Consider the following 20655-nt stretch of genomic DNA (forward strand, 5'->3'; position numbering starts at 1 on the left):
CAAAATCTGATGTCTCTGCCAAGCACCACAGCGCTGAAATTCCAAGCCTTCAGATTAGATGGTAGTTGAATCCAACGGTCGCTCCCTTGCTGCGCATCGAAGTTTGATATACCCGCCTAACACTACAGTACCTAACTCCATCAAGTACCGTTCATTTTGTTGTATCATATAATCCAACGGTCTCTCATCGCTTGCCTCCGCATCACCGTCCGATCTACCTACCAGCTCCATATCCCACGGCTCATCCTCGCTGTTCATCCGACTCGATGGATCCGCCTAACACCCTAGCAACCGAGCCTATACCACCTACCCAAACACTCCCTTTCTCCCATTCTATCGAGCCCTCCTCCTCCACCCACTCCTCTGCAGAAACCACCATCACCCTGCCGCACCACCATCACCACCACCACCTTCTCCACCTGCTCTGACTCCATCACCAACTCCTCTACCACCCCCACCTCCACCATCATCACCCCCTAACTATCTAGCCCCCTATTCCCTCAATCTCTCACGTTTCTTCCCTGAAACCCTAAGCGTGAGAGATTGATGAAGTAGGTGACCTAGAGATGAAATTGAAGCATGGGAATTACGCAAGGGAAGCAGAGAAGACATGGGTCGATGCTTATTGAAGAGAAATCGCATCAAAGAAGGTAAAATCTGAAACCCTAATTTCTCTGCCAAATTAGGTATTTGGGAAATTGTCCCCAATTTTCAATTGAAAAAGCATGGAGAAGAACAGAGAAGATATGGGTATGGCCGAATTAGGTGAATTAGGTGAGAAATCCCAATTATTTTAATGTTTGATTTTAGGAAAATTTGGTATGAACCCTAAACTGAAATTGGGTATAAATATGGGTGTGGGTGTGTTGTAAACCTTATGTTGGGATTAGCCCACATCCAGGACTGCTAAGTTCTGTTAATTCTCTTGTCCTGTTGAATTTTCATGTTTCAGTTAAATGTGCTAGTAGTTAATTCTCTTGCTGTGTTTTGTTAATTTCTTGCTTTGTTCTGTTATATGTTAAATGTTCTGTTAATTTCTTGCTCAGTTAGTATGTTCTGTTAAATGTTCTGTTATAAATATGTTAAATGTTCTGTTATTGTTAGTTCAGTTAGTTGTATCCTGTTTAGATGTTGCTCACTGTTAGTATCAATTCACTATCATGTTTGTTGTTGCTTTGTCACTGTCAATTTGAAGGAATGCTAGGCTAGGTATCTGTGAAGCAATGTGCTGATTGTGCAATGGCAAGAAATCAGTGCTCATAGCAAGCTGATGTTCTTGCCATTCTCCTTGTATGCTTAGGTTGTAGTGTTGATTGTGCATTGGGAGAAGCTAGTGCTTATAGCAAGCTAGTTTTCAACCCATTCTATAGGAATGCCTGTATTCTTGCCTTAGTATTGCTTCTTGTCAGTTTCTTTATCACCCCTGCCCTTGGCTTAGGCCTTGGTTCATCTTGCACTGTTTTATGCTTGTAGTTGCTTTGTTCTTTGTTTCTGTCACTGTTTTACTTCCATGTTTATTTGCTGATTTACTTCTAGTGCTGCAACTCTGTTGCATTTCTTTTCCCACTGCCTCTGCACTTGGCTGCTGCAACTCTGTTGCTGTTGCCTTCCTTGGCCTTGCTGTGTAGCTGCAGTACTGCTGCTGCTGATGCTGATGCCAAGCTGCTGCTGCCTTGTCTGTTGCTGCCAAGCCTGAGTTGCTGCTGCCAAGGTTGCTGTCAAGCTACTACCTGGTGCTGCCACTCCACTTCTCCTGCCAAGACCAGTTCCTGCAGCCAAGCTCAGATCCCATCCAACTGAGCCCAAGTTCAAACTGAAGCCCAATTCAGTCATCTGTGGGCTTAACCAAAGCCCATTTGTTAAAGACCAAAGCCCAAATTCACTAAGGCCCATTCCATAGTTAAGACCAAAGGCCTAGTTCAAATAGCCAAGCCCATTTGCATTTTAAATATAACTGAGCCCAAGCTCAGTTCATTTTATGTTTAACAAACCAACCAAGCCCAATCCATTCAAAGGGTATTCAAACCCAGTAGTACATTAAGCCCAACACTTCCAAAGGGCTTCTAAGCCCAAAGCAAATCTAGGAACCCAATTAGCTAAAACACATTTCCGAAACACACCCGATCTCTGTGGATCGACCCGTACTTGCACGAGCTACAACTGACGACCGTGCACTTGCGGTTATAATTTGTAGGACCTTTTCGAAACCTACCAGCAAGCTTGAACTAGATCATCTATTTAGGGACGGAGACAGTACTAAAATTTATTGAGCGACACAATATTAGTTGCCAGCAAGGGAAACTTTGTTGCCTGTTCAATTTTGTGTAGCCAACGGATTTATTCCAACAACTATTTCTCTTCAATATAAATTTTCCATAATTTTCTTCTCCCAAATCACATCTTTTTCTCATAAATTAACTTTCATTCAATCTAATTTTTGCAAGTCGTAAATCCTGATTTTGATTTTCCTGAAAGGGAAATGAATATGAATATAGGTTTGGGCAAGGAAGAATAAGAAAAGTATTTGGAGATTCTGCGACAATTAAGTGAAAAGTCAGCTATGCTAAACATTATGTTGTAATAACGTTCAATAATATACCTAGACCTTTAGTACAAAAAGAAGTTCTCAAAAAAGGATGGAAACGGTGAGGGCGACACTTATACCCGAGAATCTGATGCATGATTATTTTTTCATAGATTTGTGTATTATGATGACGATTTTCTTCGTCGATTCTGCGTGGGCCGCAACTTATTTCAATGGACTATTGATGAGCTCTGCCAGGTACAACCTATGTTTAATTATCAGTAAATACATGAAATATATGAGGATTTATTCCTGAGCAAATGATCACCCCGACCTTACGAATATTATTTTATGGGGTACCAACGGATTCTGCTGATAATTACATTCATATGGGTAAAACAACTGCATTGCAATATCTCTCAATTCTTTGTGAAAATGTATTCAACCATTTTGGTCCATATTAGATGCGAAAACCTGACAGAATTCATAAGGAAAACACAAAAAAGGATTTTCCAGGAATACTATGTAGTCTTGATTGAATGCAGTAGGTGTGGCATGGGTTTCTTGTTGAATTGGAAGGTCAGCATAAGGGTCATTACCGAAAACCAACTATAATTTTGGAAGCTTCGAATACATATGATTGTTGGATTTGGCATGTTTTTATGGACTACAAGGATCACAAAATGACGTCAATGTTTTGCGTGAATCACCATTGTTTGAAGATCTAAAACATGGACTCACGCTTAATTTTAATTTCCCCATCAATGGTCATAACTACACTCAAGGGGTATTTTCTTACGAATGTATTACCCAAAGTTGGCACAGTTTTACCAGCCAGGGTCCCAATTGAAAGGATAAGAAGTATTTTAACACACAAAAAATGGTTTGAGGAAGGATGTTAAACGCGCATTTGAAATCTTTAGAAGGAAGTTCTCCATCGTTTGTGGGGCCATGTCGTTATTTTGCATATCACCTGTATTCTATGTACTCGACCATGTTAAAACTCAGTTAATGAAGATGAACCTCACGGTCTTCTGTTCTCGCTAATTTTGTGTTCTTCTGTTTCCGTCCTTTTGTCTTCTAGTAGTGTTATGAATTTTGATATTGGAATTTGACTGATCCTAATTTTGATTTTCATTCTCTTGGAGTAAAGTTGTTCCAGGTGAAGAATATGATGCATCGTTTTCAAATGCTTGTAAAATAGGGCAATATGGAGATCTAGTTGGTATATGATTACCCTCCAACAAGTATAGGTAACTCAGTTCATCTCCCGCAGAATTCGGAAAGTTTCAAGCGAAGATTCGAATTCGAAACATCACTAGATATTTTCCACTGGCTTTATCTGTGATATGATCTTTCTTTTCAATTTCTTCATTTACTAAAGTCTTTGACTCATGCTATGATAGATATATAGATAAAAGGGAAATGAGTCTGAAAGAAAAATCAGTCTTTGTTACTATCCTTTGATGAAGTTCTTCAAAGTGATGTCCCCATGTGTGTATTCAATTCTCAAAGGTAACTTGGATGATCCTAAGACTCTAATACCTAATGTAATGTAGACCAAAGCAAGCTTTAACAGGTTAGAAATTAAGAATAGTTTTGGCATCTAAATTTAACAATATGCTTGACATTCCAACTCATATGGTTCAATCGAGCATTTTATTAACAATCCCCCTTTTTTCAGTTTTAATGACATAAATTTAAAATATATATGGACTTTTAAAGATAAGACTTTAAGAGTAAATGCACATGCATTGCATCATGGCGTTTCTTGATTTCTTGGATGTACAATGTTCTCATCTACAATTCTGCATGTGTTCATTGAGTACCTTTGATTGAAGATTCAACTATGATAGATAACAACTTATACAAGTACTTCCCTTTAGAGTTAGCATGGATAATTAGAATTCCGCATATAAATGTTATCTTAAGCAAATTAGTATTTTTTATCACTTTCAGCATAATGTACCTTTTTTAATATAAAGTGATATTACTTTCTGTTGTGATATAAATTTTCCTTCGTCCTTATATTTCTCTTTTTGCTAGATATGACAATGAACATACAATTTAGTTCACTTCCGCGAAGAAAATGTTTCAAAAATTCATATGTCATTAGTAGTTGAGTACTAATATTTTTTCCTTTTTTATCACTAGGTTGACAAAGCCGATGAGAAACAAGTTCCTCATAAATTAAGCTCGTGAACTGTTTTTTTTTTGTTTTTGTATTTTTAATTGTTAATTTTTAAAACTTGAGCTCTTCTTTGCTTTTTAGCAGGACATTTTTCCTGGATTAACTTCTAGTTACACCATTGTTCCCCATTTATTATTCTCATTTTTTTTAAATCAGCACATATCTTATTAATAGTAGTTTTACGTTTCGCTTCATAAAAAAGTGTAATAGCTTTGCGAGACATTTTAATAAAGAGAAACTAAAATCTTAGAATGAAAATTTGAAGGATTTTTAATGGACAAAATCCAAGAAAATACTCAAAATCCAAGAAAAGACTAAATTTTGGTGTTTGAATGAGTGTTATTTATAGAAGAAAGATTCTACCCGTTGGAAATAACCATTACCGTATCATTTAGGAATAGTCATCTCAATGTAAATCATGTCCTGGTTTACGTTGGGACGAGCGACGTCACAGTTTGGGACTACCGTCCTTATCCGAATCGGTCAGTTTATTTTGGTACGGTAGGCATTCTCCCCACTGCCCAAAACTAAGTTTGCCTACCCAGATAGATGCTCAAAACTATTCATTTGCTACTGGATTTACCCTAAAATGGAAAGGAACACTTTTTCCTGGAAAAGCAATTGAGTCTGCCCTGTAAGACCTTTCTAGTATTAGAGCATCACGAATTATTGTTTGACCCCGGCCAACCCATTCACGGACCTCCCATTTTTTTAAATTGCTGACAATAAAAATGTTAGAACAATGTATTTCTCAAATTAGGTAAATTAGATCTAATTGGTCGGGGAGTTCAACTCGGAGACCATAATATGCACCAATTTCAAAAGCAAGGAAAATGGGAAAAGCTAGCTAATCTAGGCTATATGCTTTAAGCGTTGGATCAATTATTTGCACCTATATGTGCAATGAGACGAGAATGAAATCGCAGAATAATGTCAAAGTAATGCTTTTTACAAGTTTTTTAAGGATGCTAATTTTATACTATACTGACGTTTTTGTTTGGAAAAAAAATTTATTGGACAATATTTATCAATGTACAATCGCATCAAAAGAAAATACAAAGTAAAAGTTATACCATGTACACATGAGAATTCCATAGAGAATGGCATTGCCATAAAAAATATATGCATTGCACTCCGTATAAACTAGAAAAACTTTTCACAGAGTCTACTTTAGAATGGGATTGGTTTGCGGTATACTATAATGAATACCCTAAAATTATAATTATACTTTTGAGTTTTTAAGAAAAAATTATTAGAGTTGTGTTGAATGGATTGGCACTAATTAAGATTAATGTGATTCCATGATATTCCTCTCCCGGTACTTAGAGGTGAGTCGCGATCAAATTCACCGACAAAAGGAAGAAAAACCAAAGAAAAGGATAACCAGAACAAGGGTCATATTCCCTCCGTTTTAAAATAATAGGCTGGTTCACGTGTAATTTGTACATCAAATCAGTCTATTTTTTAAAACAGAGGTATTAATTTTATTTTTTTTAATTCTATTTTCTTTTTGTCTTTCTTCCCTGAATATTTATTTCATTTTTCTAAATCTTTTTTTCTTTATTTCAATAGTTGGCTATTTATTTCATGAGGGAGGATCCATGGATAATCTTATGAGAACATTATCATATAAGATTTGCACCAATTTTTCTTTACAGTTTAAACGACTATGAATTTAAAGCTGATATTTTGATAATACGTTTTCTTATTAAATTTTAATTTCTACCAAAAATGAACATAATTCGAGACGTATAACATCACCATCTACCACTTTGAATATCAACAGTTAAATACTAACGGTTGAAATTGCAATCGGTAGATGATGAGATTTGGTAGTAATATTTTAAATTGCGCTCATTTAAATAAGATTTAGATGATGAGATTTGGCATATGTAGCAATCTAGAAACCAGTACACCATATGATGTGATTATTAAATAAGACATATTGCATGAGCCAATTTTTATGTTTCACTGGGATTAGCTGCAAATAGATAAGAAGCTTTGGAGTTACATGATAATATTGTGATATTAAGAGAAAAATAATAACTAGATAAATTAATTTATTTAGTGATAAAGTAAACAACTAAACAAAGGATTAAGTGAGAGAATTTCCAAGAATGGAAGAAAAACAGCAAGAAAACAACAAACCCCACATTCCAACATATCTCCAATCATCCTCCTAAATACTTGCATTCATGCCCTAGAAAAAGACCTGCATTTTGTATTCTGTCATGTTTTTCTATCAAGACAATCCTGTCATCTTTTTCGTTGGGATAATTTACAGGGTAAGTATAATAAATATGAAATTGATTTTATAGTATTGTAATGCATGGTCCCAAAAAGCACGTCTAGCCGTGCCAAAACTGCACCGACCAACACTAGTGAACATCATATATTCATGCGCAATTGTGCTTGTGCATGACCTTAGTTTTGCATCGCCTACCCAGATAATGGAATCCAAATTTGTGCACCCACAAGCTAGAGTGCACGATTACCCTCTTTTTATTGGCAAAATTCATTCTAAAAACTATAAAGTAACATTTAAAGTGAACTTACCGACTTATATTTGAGATAATGTGAACAAATTTTATGTAAACACTTACTTGTTATAGGAGGGAATAGCCTTTTTCAAGGGTCCCATTTGTCTAACACAATATTATCAGGTTCAGTCTTTACATACTTTTGCAAATTACTCAACTTATACCGGATAATTTATTCGATTCAATTGGAAATAATCAAACACAAGAAGATTTTCAAAATTAATTAATTTTGAGATAAATTTTTCACACATTAAATATTCTTCATCTTCCACAGCCGCCATCATCTTCAATTCATTTTTACCACTAAATAATCTCATTACTACTAAAAAATATTTATTTTTAAATTATATATAGATACAATGAACTCCGGTAGGGTGTATTTAGTTCATTGGTGTTCAACCTATCTAATATCATCCAAACCGAATAAATCTGATCTTGGAAAATTGAATATGATCTGATCCAATTTAATTGGACCAGTTTCATTAAATTCAATTTAGAACATTTCGGAGGATCGGGTAAAACAAATTTTTTGAAAGTTCAATAGTATTTAGATTTTCAAAACCACAGTATGATCATACTCAGTTGCAAGATAAAACAATGCTCCTACGTTTTGTTTATTATGTGCAATCTCAATTAAAATATAATCTAATATAAGCTGATAAGAAACAATAGAATCTGTACTGGAAATAAACATCAGAATCTTTGCAAATTTCCGGAGTATTTGGATGGAAAAAAAACAACATAATCTTCATTAGCAACATGAGTAATGCATCTCTCCAGTTATTGTAAAACCTAAATATTATCTTTTTAAACAGTGTTTACACTTTAAGGAGTTTGAGGACTTAAATTTTGATTATGTAATTGATAATTAGCCTAAAGCCTATTTTGAACCTCCCATGTAGTCTTTTATCATTTTAGTCTCTTTTTCTTTAGACTATTTTTCTTTGCTTTAAGTAGTTTAAATCTTTTGTACCTCTTATTTTGGTCAATGAATTTTATTTACCAACCCAAAAAAAAATCGATAGGAGAAAATTTACAAATTTTGAATTTTCTTAAACAAGCACACATATTAACGATTTTTTTACGTAAAGTTCTATATCTATGACTAATTTATCACTTCTCTTAACTTCAAAAGCATACGAAAAAATGCATTACAAATGAAACGCCAACCACAAGGTCTAAAACCCAACCCTAAGGTCTGAACTCAACACAAACGCTTAATCGGAATTTCATCCTCTTGGCGTGTTCCTGGAGTTCAAGAACAATTCGAAAATTTCCATATACGCGGATTTTTGCATATTTCATTTTTTTTTTACTACTATCTATTTTTGAGAACATGATTACTAGTTGATGTTTTCCTTTAAAAGATACCAATTTTTTATACCAAAACAGCAATGAAGCAACAAGTGATTAGCATTTCATCTTTATAACAACAAAATTTAGCTTTAGGGACCTCAATTCGTCTTTCTCTCAGTGTCTTCTAGATCATCTATCTTCACGCTTATATAAAATATCAAATTTATTTTATGATGTCAGAATAAGGATAAAAAAGGGAACTTAATATGTTTATGATGTCAAATTTTGGTATTTTTATTTGTTTTGTATTACTTATAATATATGTTAAGTTCCCTTTTTATCTTTATTCTGACATCATAAAATAATAATATTACATATATATATAATAAATAAAAATAAACTACCATAAATTTGATATTTGAAATAAGCGTGAATGTGGATTATCTATCAGGAAGGCAATGAGAAAGTCCCCAAAGCAAAATGTTGTTGTTGTAAAGATAAAATGCTAATCACTTGTTGCTTCATTGCTCTTTTGCTACAAAAATTTGGTATCTTTTAAAGGAAAAAATCAACTAGTTTTTTGCATGCCAACATATATGTGTCCTGTTTTGCAAGTCTGAAAGCTTACTTAAACTTCTAAATTCCGGTTGAAAGTGTGGTTTACGAATCTTACAGTAATTTTGAACGTTAGAGCCTTCAATGATAAGAAAATGATTGATGTCACATTTTGAACAAGGTAACATATCAGCTCTTTATTTTATTTTTTCCTTTTTTTAAAAAAATAAAAAATCTTAAAGAATAAAAATGAGACCAACACCTGGTCACTCTCGGGTTTGGATGGGTGACATGATACTAAGGAAGAATAAGATGATGGAATATATATGTAAAGATCGTCTTATATAATCAGCCAAGGTCTTTTAGGCTGGAAGAATTTAGGAGTTAAAAGAACACCGGAGTTAATTAACAAGGAAGCCCGGGATGGGAGCAAGCCCAGGATGTGAGCAATCCCATTATGGACCGGCCTCCCAGGAAGCTTCTCATGGATGACCACTCAGGTGCCTGTACAAAAATCACACATTGTTGGTTAACCGCAATGCCTAAATGAGGATAATATTGGATGGTATGTATTGGATCGAGTCTGTGCGAATAGTATCAGAGAAATTGACGAGTTATTGTACCATATAAAGGGCAAGGAACGCCAGAAATATGGGTTGTACACATTCCTGATCCGAGGACGGTTTTTCATAAGGTGGTGGGACTATGACACCCAAGGTTTGTCTGAGTAGGTCACATATAAAGAGTGCGTGGAAATGAAATATATGTAAATTCGTTGTATATAATCACTCTAAGATTTTTAGGCTCGATGGCTTTAGGAGTTAAAAGAAGCCGAAGTTGAGCGAGCCTAGACTAGGACCAATCCCAGGATGGATGACCTCTCGAAAAGTTTCTACCGGATGACCACAACGGTGCTCATGCAAAAACACCACACTATTGGTTAACCTAAGTGGCTAAGTGGGGTCAACTTTTGCTGATGTATATAGGACCAGATCGTTACAACTTCTACAAGAAACAGGGATGGCAAGAAGTACCATAAAGTTGTTAATAAAGGATAAAAACAAACCCTAATTACTGAAAATGTTAGCTAAGTTGTAAGCTTATTGTAAGTTCTGTTGGAACTCAATATATGAATGCTAATTTAAACGAAAAATTACTAAATTTTGCTTCCTATATAGCTTGAATACTGTTGTGATAACTTTGAAAGAATCTTCTTTGAATAGCTATTTCATACTTGTTTTTATTTATCATCATGATGGTTATACATTACAATTGAAACACACTCTAGTTTCTTTTAAGAATATAAACCCGCATAACAACAAATCCTTCCTCTTCTAGTTATCTCATGCTTGTTGAAATTCCTATAAAGTTTCTAGTTTCTTTGTGGGTTTCTACACAATCAGTAATAATCATACCAATAAAATTTTCAGATTCCCTTAGCGTATCACTAATTATATGCTTATTTTATAGTCCAAAAAGGCAGGTTTAAAATATTTGTTCAAATGTTGAACTTCTCATAATCCTTATTATGCAAATTAGTTAGTTTATTTATGGTCGACTCTTGTATAGTTATTTATGAATTGAGCAATATATTTGGAAGTTTTAGAAGTATATATATTGCAGTCTTCATGAACACTGAATTACATTTGGCTTTCCAGATGAACCAATAAATAATATGTACTACAAAGAGTAGTCCATTTTATGTTTAACAGATTTCTATCTTTTTCACTGAACCAGGAATCCAGCCAAGCAATGAAATTCATATGATTTTTATAAAAAACTTGAGTACTAATTAAAACCAAGCAACAACTAGACTTGGTGAGAGAAATCACAACCTATAAACAAATGAGTAAAAGATTATTTACGAGCTTTGCATATATCAACTCTTCTCTTGGTCTCTAGTATTTAAGGATTTTGAGAATACTATTTTTATTTTGATATAATGGTCAATATATTTTTACAACTTATTTTTATCTCCTTTAAATAAGGTGGTAGCTTGTTACCATGTTTGTTTTCCCTTTCCTTTTTCTTGTAGAGTGGTTCAATTCGTCATATTTTTTTTCTTCAATATAATATATTCTCGCAGATTAAAAAATGAGGAAAAAAGCATCACGGTCGTTTGCGAAAACAAACCTAGCCGTATTAACTAAATTTATAATTAACTAATGAACTTCCAACTTTAATTCCCAATCAATAGTTTAAATTATAATTTATTTCACATTGAATTTGAATAGTCGAGATAAAACAACTTTCTCAACCAGTGTAGTCGATCTCGACCATCTCAGCCGAGATTTCGGTGAGAGTCTCTATTTCGCCTCTAGAGCGAGACGAATTCGACTATCTCACTGAGACGAGATTTCATCGGTAATCTCGTTTGACTCGGCTAAGATATGTCCAAGATTTGAACGGGAATCTCGTTATGGATTTTCTTAACTAAGTAAAGTGATCAAATGTGCAATTATCTATAGTAAAATTCATGTGTATAACTAGCTAGTACTTTTTATACGATTTGATGAAGCACTTGGTTGTTTCATGATTCGTCTCACCGATAAATTCTTTAAAATTGAAGTTATTCATTCAAGAGATCCACAATAACCCATGCTTTATATTGAGTATTTTGACCGTTTCCAGTGTTATGTGCATCAAGTGTTTGATAAAATGTGTTAAAGAAATTTTATGTATGTTTATTTTGGTGTTAGGAAGTTTTGATATTGGTGGTATGTATGATCCAGTTATTAATCACTGTGATCACCACAAGAAAAGGTTTCAAGAGGTTTTCAGTCACGAATATAGTACTAAACTCGGTAGTGCTAGACTTGTATCCAAGGTTAGATATTAAAGCCCATAAAACCCCTGAATTTGGGTTGGTGTTTTTGTGTTCAAAAATATGGCTAATGCTATGCTGAAATACTAGTTTGAATTGCTTAGATTTGGTTTAGTTCCAATTGTTTAGTTGTCTTGTTATTCGTGAGTAGCATTTAGGTTCTCATATTTTCCCTTCCTCTTCCGCAAATTCGCTGCAAACACCCAGTGCTTGCACTAACTGGTGTTTTAAGTTAGTCCATTTGGATTTTTGCAGTCGTTTATGCTTATTATGATATTTGCGGTTACTCCCATATTTATTTTGGTGCAACACTATATTAGGATGACAAGGGACTCAAGGATATAACAAAATAAGATACTTTTTAAATGGGAATTGCATGCCTAATGAAAATAGTTAATTTGTTGCTATGCATTTCCGCCATTACAGATCATTGGACAATCATCTATTAGTGGCGTTTTTATTACCAATATTTTGTTCACTTAAAAAATTACGGGTTGTATCTATACATAATTTCACATGTGTAGTGTGTGAAAAATGTTTGATACACATTATATGTAAAAAATCTGGACTACCCAAGATTTCAACTAGAATATTCCAAGAAAAAAATTGTTTCACTATCTTGATCCCAACCGAAGTGGACCAAGATCCGAGATTGGCTTCATTACTCTCGACTACAGAAACATGGGTGAGGCTGGTAATTTCTGTTTTCTTTGGGGTTTTTTTTCGAAAAGGAGGTAAAGACCACCTCTATTGCCTCGTTGTTATGAGGAAGAGAGTTGATTACATTTGTATTCCAGAGTTGGAATTCCAGGTTGTTTAAAAGTGTTCTAAGGTTTTCTCCGGTCCAATATTTGGTGATACCAAATCTATTACAATAAGTAGAGATATTAGCTTCTTGAGCTATTACAAATTTATTTTTTAATATGAAACCTTGCACTTTAAATTTTATGCAATTGTTAGCATTATAGCCAAAATCTTCACTAATCTTGAATCTATAATCTATAGCTTTCGCATACAGTCCCGCCAATAATTTGAGAATAGGCTCAGAATCACTTTGGAATATTATGTTGTGACCATTCCAATATGATACCCATTGAAAAGCAGCTTCAGCTCCCTTCAGTTCCAGCTCTTCCCTAGTTCTATAGTCCGCGTGCACTCCCCAAGCTTTTGTAGAAGTACCTGAAAAAATATGAAGTGTCAGACCCACACTACAAGTAGAAGTATGCCTTACCATCATCATTGATATTGCAATGTCTATAGTCAGTGACATGAATTTCTTACTGTCATCAGGATCATCTGTAGTTGTTATTAGGTTGTCATCATTTATAGGGTTATAATACAAGGATTGTATTATATTATAATTTGCACTCCTAATATTCAAGAGACTATTAATATACTTGACAACCAGTTTTGCAGTTTCAGCACTATTGTGTTTGTGTTTCTGAAACACAAAGTTGCATCTTGCTTTCCACACATGTCAAATGACAATACTACAGAAGGCAGACCATTCCATAACATTCTGTTTTCGTCGTTGACCTGGTCAACCGCCAGAAAATTCAAAAAGTGGACTCCTACCAATCTTGTATTTTCTTATTGAGGGATCTCTAAGATGTATATTCAACATAGGGATGCAGGTTAAAATCCCACTACTAAAGAGTGGATATGGAAAATGCTTCTCAATAGTCAGGATGAAAATACCCAAACAGAAATCCTCACTACAACCTGGAGTATCTGGAGAGACATATGCTTCAAAGTCTTCCAACAAAAAGTTGCTCAGCCTACTGTTACAGCTAGACTAGCCACTAGACTTACAAATGATACTCTAGTTTATTTGGGTTTGAATAATACTCAATTAGTTAGTAACCCTGGTGACCCTGTGAACAACCATCCTGCTGGTATATCCAACCCAATATATGCTCATTCTCTCCCAAGTGATTGTATTATAATATATTGTGATGCATCTTTTGATAAAGATACTAATAATACAGGAATTGGTATCTATATGACTACAGGTTCAGGCAACTTCAAGGGGTGCAAAACAGTCAGAGGCTTAGCAAGGATGCAAAGGAGGCAGAGTGTCTAGCAGTGTTTGAAGATATTAAATGGGCAAGAAGTAAGAACATGTCCTCCATCAACTTTTATAGTGATGCAAAGAAAGTTATGGATTACCTAGAGAATAAAAACACAGTCTATGTTGGTTTAGTAGCACCATTTTAGATGATTGTTATGCTATGTTAGTTTTCTTCTCTTTTTCTATAACTAGTCATTTCAGTAGAGATTTTAATTCAGTTGCCGATAAAGCGGCTAAGCATTGTAAAAGAACCAATTGTAATGAATGGTGGGAAATTATTCCTGATTTCCTATCACAACATTTGTAAGTCTTATCTCCTAATACAATGCATTTTTTCTGGCAAAAAAAAAAAATTCAACATGGGGTTAACAAATATATTCAACACGTGACGAAAATCACATTCCGTTTAACCAGAGCGGGTGTGCAATCTCAATTTCTTATACCAAAATATATAGTTACAATCTTAAACAATATAAAGAAACTATCTTACAAGATAAAAGAACTAAGTTGTCGCTTGAAATCTTGAATTGGCCTTATATCTTTGTCATTTAACAGTTTCTTATCTTATTCTATTCCTAATCCAATCAAAAGGATAATTAGACAAGGATACTGACATAGATTCGTGATTATCAATTATTGAGGGTGTTTTTCTATAATGTATATAGCTAGACTAGATTCACCATTGCCACTAGAAAATCACGTTAAGATCACTTAAAGTCAAATTAGAAATAGAAAATTACTTTTTGGCTAATACTCTTCCCAATTTCACTCGAAAATATTGGTTAGTTTTGTTTCTTTTCTTTCGTTGCAGTGGTTGAGACTCCCTTATCCCGTCTATCGCCTTTCAAAACAATAATAGGTTTATTATTTGAACCAGGGTTCGTGTAAATTCATTCAATAAGCCTGCATTTATTTCTAATGAAAGGTCATAACGATTAACAGTTGATCCAGTACCAGCAGTTAATTTCTGAACAACTAAGTACCAAAATAAGGTTCCCGGCCGATACCTTCGGGTATAAATAATCCTAAAAAATTCCCCAATTGCCTACGTTCGTAGCAAACCAAGATCAGCCTCAACATAAACTCATCAACAGATCGAAGTCAAAGGCATTCACCCAAATAGCCCCCCTGCTCGACTGCAAGGTTAACCAGTGCATCGGCCCTCAAATCCATATATCATTTGAGAATTTATCCTCTTTTCCAGAAAAAAAAAAGAAGAAGAAGAGAACATTGGCAAGCTTAACCAGTGGCACTTACATCCTGTCGAGGCAAAAACAGCAGAGTTCGAATTTACCACTATTTTAAGTATTACTGTAACTGTTCAAATGTAGCAATAAACTTTGAAGGAGATCCTCCAATTACTATACATATTATTAAAAAGCACAGATGTGACCTGCATAAATTACCCAAGTTGTCAGAAACACCACTACAAAATTTTTTGTATATATATACATCCATAAATAAGAAGCTCAGTAGCTCACTATATCTCGTTCCTCTTATATTTTTTTCTATCAATATTTTAAGATATATATATTCTTGATCAAGTGATTTTCATTTGTTTGATAGGTTCGAACATGGAACGATGATGACGAGAATGACAAGGTGGATATAAGTTGTGATTGATCATGTCTAATCTTATATCTTGTTCAGATTACATGTTACCAGACCTCTTATGTTATGATGAGGATGCTGAAAGTTTGTCATTAGAGCTAGATGATAATAGTAACGATGGCAATGAAACACAATACTCATTTCCATGTGATATTGAAGAATCTATTGCCCGATTCATCGAAGAAGAAGGTGATTATGTTCCAGTATTCGGTTATCGTTCTAAGTTTGAGTCCCAAGCACTTGATTGTTTTGCAAGAGAAGAATCCATTGAATGGATTCTTAAGGTACGTATTCATACAATTTCATATTTCTGGAGCACGTTTTTTAGTTGCTATTTAGATTAATTTTTAAGCGAAACTAACGATTGATTGGGTTACTTAATGATACTATTAGGTGTATACGTTCTTCCGGTTCCAGCCACTTACAGCGTATCTCGCAGTTAACTACATGGATCGCTTTCTTGCTTCTCGTTGTTTTCCTGTAAGTTTACTTTACAACGGTCCACCTTGCACCCTTAATCTGTCACTACCTAATGATCTTTTAATGGTATTATACATTACGAATATTTAGTAACGAAAGAGAGATTATGTTTGTAGATTAAAAACGATTAAGTTTGGTAATCCACCAAATTATGATGTGTAGCTAACAACTGAGCAAATAATTAAAGTTCATAAGAAAAAGGTTTCGATACTTTTAAATCTGCTTGTATAGTACTTTCAGAAAAGAAAATGTACACTACATTATATTTATATTTCAAGATAATTAACACATTCTCATTAATTAATCATATTTTTCTTAATCTACTTATTAACTTTTGAATTATACATATTATAACAGCAAGCAAATGGGTGGCCATTAAAGCTCTTATCTGTTGCATGCTTGTCGTTAGCTGCTAAAATGGAGGAACCCTTTGTTCCCTCTCTTCTTGATCTTCAGGTACCACTTCGTATAGTTAACTGACAGTTTAATACTTTTGCTAATTTGATTTGTTGATAATTTAATTATTTTTGTATTTATTTTTGGTTTGCTAGGTGTTTGGTGTTACGAATTCAAAATTCATCTTCGAACATCAGACGATCCGTAGAATGGAATTGATGGTACTAGGCGCGTTAGATTGGAGACTACGATCTATAACGCCTTTCACTTTCATTGACTTCTTTGCTCACAAACTCGACTCGACTGGAACCCTTATCAATTATCTTGTCTCACGAGCTACCCAAATTATTTTACATATCATCAGAGGTACGTATAATTGATCACATTACCCATCTGTGTACCTTCACGGGTCATCTATTTTGTGTTCTTTCAAATATTACGATAACAAATGGGTCATGTATTTTCTTGTGGGGTATATGTACAGAGGTTAGTTTCATTGAGTATTACGCGTCGACAATAGCTGTAGCAGCAATAGTACGTGCAGCAAATGAAATACCACTTCTGTCGTCGTCGACTTTAGTTCATAACCCTGGAAAGGCAGAAGAATGGTGTCATGGACTGAACAAAGTACGTAGCAAATTCTAATATAGTCGTCCGGTTATAATCATAATAATTAGGGTATCATGTTTAATCATGAGAATTAATGCACTTGCATGCATATTTAAGTTGTGTGGCAAACTCACCTCATCATTAGCGAACCTTTTAAATATTTCAGGAAAGTATCATAAGTTGCTATGACTTAATGGAAGATGTAGTAACTGAGATCAAGCAAAGATCGTCAATTGACATCAAAAATAATACCACAACTAAGAATAACAGCCCAACCCATCGGTTCTAGCGACTCTTCTTCATCGTCATCTTCTTCAGCATCCTCTTCCCGAAAGAGAAGAAAACTCAACAACTTGTTATGGGTAGATGACATCGATTATGAAGACAAGGAGTACAAGCTGTAAGAAACAATCCTCATAGTTTTTTGTTGGAGGACTATCAAGTGAATAACATGACAAAGTGGGGATGGAATGAAGAATATTAAGTATAGAGATATAATTTAAGTTTTCTGTGTGCATGTGAGGTATCTTTTACATTCTTTTGGATTTTTTTGTTCCTTAATTTTTGTGGGCATTACATCAATAAATGTCCCCCTAAATTACAAATCTGGCCAGGGTTTTGCAGATTCCCGATGGAGGGGAATTTGGAGTACATATATAAGTTTCTGTTCTTTCTTGTGAGTTAGCGAGGAAAATGGGATATAGTAGTGTGATGGGGGTCAGATATGATCAGATGATGTCTTTTTTCTTTATTATAGTGGGAAGGAGCCTCTCGGAGCTATAAAGAATGGAATAAGTGGGTATTGAATTCAGTATTGGGATGATGAAGTCATATGTGAAGAGATAAGTTGTGGGGACTTCACTTAAATAAAATCTAGGGTTTGGTTAAAGGAAGAAGAAATGGGTTGGCAAACCTGTTTCAAGAAGCTTAGTACTTGCTCACACATGAAAAGATGAGTCACATATAAGGTTAATGGTTTTCATTTCTTTATATATGCTTATCTCCTTTTTTTTTTCTCAATGAAGATAAAATGAAGAAAGTGATAAATCTAATGGTCTTATTAATTTCTTGTTAATAACTTAAGACCCTATGAGGTTGATTTGTTTGTCAACTTGTTTGTTTTTTATTGGCGCGCAAAGGAAAAATGCAGCCAATTTTTGATGGCCCAAAGTTCGGCACTTTGGCCTAACTAGCTAAAGAATCTGTTCAAGAATCTTGAAGATTGATGATGATTAGAATAGTGTGCACACGTGTATGGGTCACACGTGCGTTGTATTTTCTATTTTTTTTTTATTTTGTGGAATGAACGGGGAATATATTAAAAGAACCTACTTTCACATTTCGCACCCTCGATCCTTCTTCTGGGATTTGAAAAGCATTGTATGTAACTGAGGAAGTCTTTGGTTCCAAAAGAATACATGATAAAATTTGTTCTTTTATACAAAGTTCTTTTAAAATTTGTTCCGTCTTCATAAAGGTCTAAAAAGAGGCCATGTGAATGACAGTGCAGAGTACTTTTGTAGGTATGTATAGTAATTTGCTTTTCTTCAAGTATTTTGGATCAAGAGAATAAGGGGGACGCAAGGAGACAAGAGAAAATGTTGGAATTTTGAGAGTGAAAGTTTAGTGTTGTAGCTATAAATTGAAACTCCGGTTTTCCATTTTAAAAGTTGGTCTTGGAATATGACTTACGTACCCATGTCTTTTCTAATGACTTCTCTTACCTACATGTATCATTGTTTCCCTTCTGCTGTTAAGGCTGCTATTACGGGTATCAAATTGTTTGGGGGTGTACCAATCACTTACTAATATGTATTTTATTCTATATGCATATTGGTACACCACCAGATAGTTCGGTGCCCTTATTAGCAGTCTTGTTCTGCTATCTCGTATATTTTTCTCATCTTTTATGGTTCTATTTTTTTGTTTTTTTACCATTTAAACCCTTTGTTCAGCATTGGTGAACATGCCAATCCTCGTGATTTTGTCAAAATGAACAAGAAAACTGACACTATGAAGCTCAACCTTTAACCCACAATATTAGTTTTTCTTTTCTTCTTTTTCTTCTATGTAGTGAAATTTTAATTTGGACCGATGCACAAATATATTATCCGGATGTGGAATTGAAGTATTGAGTTGTTCCTTCTTCTTTTCTTTTTTTGACTTAAAACGCTGAGAATGTATGGAAAAATGTAAAAGATCCCCAAAAAAATTAGGTCCCCATTTGAGTATTTTACATGTTATCTGCAATCTATAACTACCTTCCAATGAGTGACAAGTTCTCTAAAGAAGGTAGTTCAGAAAATTTTATCTTTTACCCCAAATAAAAAGTAACTGTTTGATCTCTAAAATGACTTCAACTTTATGTTGAGGTCTTTTCCTAGTAATTACTCTCCGTTTCTTTCATTCCATAAGGCCCAACACACTGCAAAAATGATAACTTGCCAAAGTTTTCTCCCTTTGTTCCTTCCTCTCCTATATTTCCATGCTTGAAGTTGTTGAATGAGAGTTCCTGCTTGCACCCATTTTATATTGTAGTGATTGATGAAATAACCTTAGATGTTGTGAGAGAATTTGCAGTGCATCATAAGATGATCCCCAATTTCTGGAACTTGATGGCATAGTGATCACATTACATTCTAAATTTGACATCATCTCCTGATAAGTTGCAAGTTGTTGCAATAGAGTTTTGTGCAGCAGTCCATATGAAGAACTGTACTTTCGGTGGCACAAGTTTAATCCAGAAGCAAGTAATAGGAATTCCTGAAAAAGCGAGGGTCTAACAACCTCAACCAATATTTCGATTAGCAATATGTATGGACTAACTCCAATATACATTCTAGAGAATCAACTAGACAGTCAGACTCAATCTAAATAAAAGTATATCAAAGAGTTAATATCTCAATCTCTCGATTTGATCTTTACTCAAGCAAATGGAAATCTGCGAGTCTTCATCAAATACTAGAGAGATAAGCTTGGATGGTACCAAAGACCAATATCCAAATGTCAATCAATTTAAATCAAAAACCAAAGGTTGGATATTCTAATTGATTGATCTTAACGCACAACCTGTGATTTTTCAATTATATAACAAAATATAATACGGAATAGAAATAACATAGACATCAGAAATTTTGTTAACAAGGAAACAGCAAATGCAGAAAAACCCCGAGACCTAGTCCAGATTGAACACCACACTGTATTAAGCCGCTACAGACACTAGCCTATTACAAACTAACTTCGGTCTGGACTGTCGTTGAACCCTAATCAATCTCACACTGATTCAAGGTACAGTTGCGCTCCTTACGTCTTTGATCCCAGCAAGATGCTACACACTTGATTCCCTTAGATGATCTCACCCACAACCAAGAGTTGCTACGACCCAAAGTCGAAGACTTTAATAAACAAATCTGTATCACACAGAAAAGTCTATGATAATAGATAAATCTGTCTCCCACAGATAACCCTAAGAGTTTTTTTCCGTCTTTTGATAAAATCAAGGTGAACATGAACCAATCGATAACCCGGACTTATATTCCCGAACAACAACCTAGAATT

General features: G+C 34.5%; 1 pseudogene; it reads left to right on the top strand.

Moving 5' to 3' along the window:
* The first annotated feature begins 15470 nt into the window (after positions 1 to 15470).
* On the top strand, positions 15471 to 18443 carry LOC113276390 (annotated as a pseudogene).
* Positions 18444 to 20655: the final 2212 nt, after the last annotated feature.

The sequence above is a fragment of the Papaver somniferum genome, chromosome 4 (assembly GCF_003573695.1).
Source record: "Papaver somniferum cultivar HN1 chromosome 4, ASM357369v1, whole genome shotgun sequence".
Lineage (NCBI taxonomy): Eukaryota > Viridiplantae > Streptophyta > Magnoliopsida > Ranunculales > Papaveraceae > Papaver > Papaver somniferum.